Here is a 6,259-nt window from a genome sequence, read left to right as displayed (position 1 = left end):
CTGAACAGGGCTGCCTTAAGATGTCTTCTGAACGTCAGGTCATTCTTTATCTCTTTGACATCTGATGGGAGGGCGTTCCACAGGGCGGGCGCCACTACCGAGAAGGCCCTCTGTCTGGTTCCCTGTAGCCTCACTTCTCGCAATGAGGGAACCGCCAGAAGGCCCTCGGCGCTGGATCTCAGTGTCCGGGCTGAACGATGGGGGTGGAGACGCTCCTTCAGGTATACAGGACCGAGGCCGTTTAGGGCTTTAAAGGTCAGCACCAACACTTTGAATCGTGCTCGGAAACGTACTGGGAGCCAATGCAGATCTCTCAGAACCGGTGTTATGTGGTCCCGGCGGCCACTCCCAGTCACCAGTCTAGCTGCCGCATTCTGGATTAATTGCAGTTTCCGGGTCACCTTCAAAGGTAGCCCCACGGAGAGAGTCGGAGCAAGGCTTGAAAGCAAGGTTTGATTTCTGTTTGAATCCAAGGCTACGGCTATGAAAGAAACAAGACCCTCTTAGGGTGTCAATGTTGTGAGCCCCTCTGTAGTACGTATAGATCTGCAAATAAACCATAGATTATGAAGACACCACCGTCTCTGCTGTGCCTCATTCCAAAAGGAAACACAAACCCTGGGTAAGCACCTCAAACTCCTGTCATCTCTGGGTTCTTGGGGTGGTGTGCAACAAAATCTAACAGCATTTCTAGATGGCAGACAAAATGCAAAAGAAAATTAAAAATCATGACCCAGTGCCAGTGAGGCATCTAATCATAGCCTGCATTTTTAATCAAGGCTTATATTTTGATCAAGGTTGTATCTTAAAAATTAGCTTAAAATCCACAAATATTTTGAGGCAGGAAACCAGCAGGCAGCTGGCAAGCGCTTAGGCAGAAAGGGGCCCTCTGGTTTATTGCAGTCATAAAAAGGCTGGGAACAAAAGATTACATTGACCATGCAATTACAAAATGCTGTAAAAGCACTCAAGTCTCTAAATAGAAACAGCTTCTGGCTGGCAAGAGGGAGAGTGAAGAGCCGTTCTTTAAGCTGTTCCTTGTTCTTTTTAAACTTGAGATTCTTTTACTCTGCAAAGATTTCTTTTCCTTTTAAAAGGTTATTGGCCTGGCCATACCGTGGCCAAAAAACGTGGTTTTGAAGCACGGATCCTCATGGATCCTCACGCTTTTTGCATTGGGCCACCCCAAACTCACTGTCAAATCACACATCATGTCCAGTGGCACAGCCTGCACCACAAAAAGCTCGGATCCACGGCTTCCTGGTCATACCGTGGCCCAAAAACGTGGTTTTGAAGCACGGATCCTCATGGATCCTCATGCTTTTTGCACTAGATCAGCCCAAAGTCACCATCAAATCACACATCATGCCTAGGGGCACAGCTTGCAACACAAAAAATTAGGATCCACGGCTTCCTGGCCATACTGTGGCCCAAAAACGTGGTTTCGAAGCACGGATCCTCATGCTTTTTGCATTGGGCCACCCCTAAATCACCATCAAATCATACATCATAGCCAGGGGCACAGCCTGCAACACAAAAAAAACTAGGATCCACGGCTTCCTGGCCACTCCATGGCCCAAAAATGTGGTTTCGAAGCTCGGATCTCATGGATCCTCACGGTTTTTGCACTGGGCCACCCCAAAATCGCTGTCAAATCACACGTCATAGCCAGGGGCACAGCCTGCACCACAAAAATCATGAGTTGCACTACAAAAATCACAAAAATGCCCTTACCTGCACTGCTAATGTCACCACTGGAACATTATTATTAGAGCCGATAGCAGAATATATGACTATATATTGTACCAAGGTATGGTTCATCTTCAAGAAGAGATCAAATACATGTCAAAGTATTAAAGAGGAGAAAAAATATGAAACTGCTTACATACTGTCAACTAATATCCAGATTCAAGAAACACTGTATGGCAAACATTTAAATTGGTGAAAAGACAGAATTTGAGTCCATCATAACAGAGTTCTACCTTCTGGGTAAAATTTATAAACTATTACTCAAATATGACACCGAGCCCGAACAAGCAAAACCTTGTATGACAAAATGGATGCAAAAATTTTAAGAGCAGTTCACAGTGGAACAGTGAGAACAATTATGAATAAAGGAATAAAATTTACTGCAAGTTAAGCCCTAAAAGAAAATTGGTACAGTATAACCTCGGGTTGCAGACATAACCCATGACTGAGGCACGTCCGCAACCCACAGCGTTCACATCCTTAAGCGCTATGTCTGCACAGGCGCTAGCGCAATTTGGCACTTCTGCGCATGGGCAAGCGGCGAAACCCAGAAATCACCCGTTCCGGTACTTCCAGGTTTCCCACGGTCCGCAACCCAAAAACACGTAACCTGAAGCGGCCATAACATGAGGTATGCCTGTACAAAAATGTTCTTTCAATGGTATGTAACTTTGAAAAATATACAGAAGATGAATAATGCAATGAATGGACATTGCTGGAAATGTGATAGACCTTAAGGAATCTTCTTCCATTTATGGTGGACCTGTGAAAAGACCAAAAAGTTTGGGAGGAAAGTTCATTTCGAAATGAAAAAATGTAAAAAAAAACACCCTAAATTTGCATTGGACTCCAAAACTATGCTGTTGGGAATGACTCCTTCAGCTACTGTATTGTGAAATCATCAGTGGAACTATTTAGTTATATGACCACAGGAGTCAGAGTGGTGTTGGCCAACATATGGAAATCTGACATATGTCCTGAAATAGATGCATGGAAAGAGAAACTATCAGAATATGCAGTAATGGCAAAACTCGGCAATTTAGTAAATAATTGACTCATCTTTATAATTTGTATACAACTTAACAGAACTGTAACAAAATGAACATCTGTATGGATTTGTATAATAGACCTTAGTTACAGAAATATTTTCTGTTTAAAAATAGAAGCTTTGTGTGTATATGATAAAGAAAAAAATATATAGTAGAAGAAATCTTGTCTGTCTGATCTAGAAATGAAATCATATTTTAAAATAATTCTTGCTTTAGATTTTTATAATCATATATGGTATTTCTCCAATAGCAAACTACCTAGAATTGGAAATAATATTTAGTACACTAACCTTTGTTTAGCTCTTGATAAATGTCAGCTTGCTGAGTTATTTTGTACCATTGTGATTCAATGTTATATTTGCACTCAACAAGGGAAACCCACATGACCTGAAGGTGTTGCTGTGAAGGTGTTGCAATGCTAGGTCAATGATTCATAAGACCACTGCCATCCATGACTTGATCATGGATGGAGGATTTGAGCTGGCATGTGTAACAGAGACTTGGTTGGATGAAGCAGATGGTCCTGTCCTAGCTGCTGCTTGTCCACCAGGTTTCTCTTACACACAGCAACCCAGGTCATGTGGGCGGGGGGGGGGGGGGTGTTGCAGTGATTTTTAGAAAGTCACTAGCTTGCATCAGGTGTCCTACTGGGAAGACCCAGTTCTCTGAGTGCATGTTCTGGAAGTTGGGCAATAGGGGCAGTACAGGATTCCTTTTGGTGTACTGACCTCCCCACTGCACCAAGGATTCCCTGCCCGAGCTGCTTCAGGTCATGGCAGATGTTCTCCTTGAGATACCTACTTTGGTTGTCCTTGAAGAGATTTCACCCCTCCCATATCCAAGAATCTGCTGATGTTCTCTGCTGATTCTCCAGAGAGGAGGGGGCGGTTTCTGCTCTCTACTTATTCCGCTCCAGCCTCACATCAGAGAGAGAGAGAGAGAGAGAGAGAGACTGAATGTTAGAGAGAGATTGTGTGTATAGATAAGGTTGCTGCTAAAAGCAGCTGCAGACACTCAGTGCAGTTCAGCATTTTCGTTTAGACCTCATTTAGCTCTGTACATAGTTGTGTATTATAGTTGTAGATAGAATAAAAGAAGATATTCTACAGAGCTGCTCTCCGAGTCATTTATGCTCTGCTATACTCTGCTGTACGATGACTGTCTTTTTGTTGGAGTGAATCCAGTGCTCACAACTCTAAGCTGTAAGTCCACAGCACTTTGACCTGTTCCTGTGTAGAAGGTGGTCTCTGGTAGTGCTACCCCAGCTCGCCTAGCCCAGTCGGGGCTGAAGTGGATGAGTCCAGTCGGTGGCACAGGCTCAAGGGCGATGCTGACACATAACCCCCCCCCCCCCGAAAAAGCACTGGATGGACACATCAGCTGATGTTTAGGTCTGAAGAGACAATAGGAATGAAACCATTTCCTGGGGTATATTCCTGGTTTCCTGAAATGCACTGGGTTAGCATGTTCACGAGCAATGATAACATACAGATAGCTAATGTATCAAAATCCAGAAAATACTTTCTCCATCATGGACCCCATTTTCAATACAGGAGAGATCATACTAACCTTCTTAGGCAGCTGTATTTGTTATTGAGATCATCTATATTAATTGTTCTGAGCCATAGAAAGTGCTATATAAAACCTAGCTGTTGTCTAATAAAATATAATTCTAGAACAATATTTTGGGAGACAGTTATTGAAATGTATTTTACAATCTCCAGGGTTGGGTTGGCAAATTTTATTTTTTGTGGAAATGGGGGGCAGGGTTTGGATTTTTATTTATTTTTCATATATGTATGAAATAAAATAGCGAGTCTTAATCTGTTTTGAGCCTATTGTTTTCAAATGTCTTACATTTTTGCTAAGTTTTCCTAAGGATAATATTATTATTTTTATCCTTTTTTGTAAAAGACTTTGAGGTGTTTTTGGGTTGCTGTTTTTTAAACTATCAAGGGGTGCATAACTTTTATGAAATAATAAAATAAAATACTTGTTTCTAGACCGCCCTCCCTCCATAGCTGTCAACTTTTCCCTTTTTTTAAGGGAAACTGCCTTATTCCAAATAGGATTCCTCGCAAGAAAAGGGAAAAGTTGACAGCTATGCCTACCTCCCGTGGGAGCCTGGGGTACTTTACATTTGTTTTTGTTGTTGTTGTTTAGTCGTTTAGTCGTGTCCGACTCTTCGTGACCCCATGGACCAGAGCACGCCAGGCACTCCTGTCTTCCACTGCCTCCCGCAGTTTGGTCAGACTCATGCTGGTAGCTTCGAGAACACTGTCCAACCATCTCGTCCTCCGTCGTCCCCTTCTCCTTGTGTCCTCCGTCTTTCCCAACATCAGGGTCTTTTCCAGGGAGTCTTCTCTTCTCATGAGGTGGCCAAAGTATTGGAGTCTCAGCTTCAGGATCTGTCCTTCCAGTGAGCACTCAGGGCTGATTTCCTTAAGGGTGGATCGGTTTGATCTTCTTGCAGTCCATGGGACTCTCAAGTGTCCCCTCCAGCACCATAATTCAAAAGCATCCATTCTTTGGCGATCAGCCTTCTTTATGGTCCAGCTCTCACTTCCATACATCACTACTGGGAAAACCATAGCTTGAACTATACGGACCTTTGTTGGCAAGGTGATGTCTCTGCTTTTTAAGATGCTGTCTAGGTTTGTCATTGCTTTTCTCCCAAGAAGCAGGCGTCACCATCTGCAGTGATCATGGAGCCCAAGAAAGTAAAATCTCTCACTGCCTCAGTCACAGAAATGACAGCCACAGTGGGACCTCGAGTTACAAACGCCTCAGGTTACAGACTCCTCTGAGTAGGGCTGCAGTCTCCTTACACACCAAGATTTTCGAACGCCACGCTGACTGCGGGATGCTCCCCATGAGGCTTCTTCCGCGATTGGCTGAATGCGGGACCAATCGGAAGCTTCCTTTACATTCCAGAGGCGCTACCTGGGTCCGCTCCTTTGCTGGGGCAAATCCTACGGCGCCTGCGCATTTCGTCCTCGTGGGGCTGATGGCGAGAAGCAAGTGACCGCTTGCAAGATGCATCTGCGGGCAGCGCTGGGCTAGAGCTGAAGACTCTGGAGATCCTCTGATCGTGGGATCGCGCTGATTTTTAGCAGTATTATCGTGGGCACGTGTCTGCTTAGAAGATCTGCTAAGCCCCTGGGGGTGCAATAGGACTTGGCTCCCGCCTAGATGTGCCAGGATTGCAGCCTAAGCTCTGTCGGGGAATCAGAATTAGGAAAATTAGCTGGTGAGCACCATTTCCCCGAGGATGGTGGGGAAAAAACTTTCTCTCTCCACCCAACCCTATGTAAAAGAAATAAAGTTCCGGGTTCTTCGCATCCGTCCACAAAGGAGGCATCCCGAAGTGCAGGCGTAAAATTAGATGCTTGCCGAACTTGCACGAGAAGCGCCGACGCTTCGTTATCTTTATTCGAAAGAGTTTTTAAAAACTGCTCAGG

General features: G+C 44.4%; 1 protein-coding gene across 1 annotated transcript in view; it reads left to right on the top strand.

Moving 5' to 3' along the window:
* LOC309336893 (L-amino-acid oxidase-like) overlaps window positions 1-6,259 on the top strand; it is a 268,023-nt gene that overhangs the window by 154,230 nt on the left and 107,534 nt on the right. The window lies entirely within an intron of this gene.

This window comes from Podarcis erhardii (assembly GCF_964252035.2).
Source record: "Podarcis erhardii genome assembly, chromosome: 2".
In the NCBI taxonomy this organism is placed as follows: Eukaryota; Metazoa; Chordata; class Lepidosauria; order Squamata; family Lacertidae; genus Podarcis; species Podarcis erhardii.
This window is presented reverse-complemented; position numbering and strand designations above follow the sequence as displayed.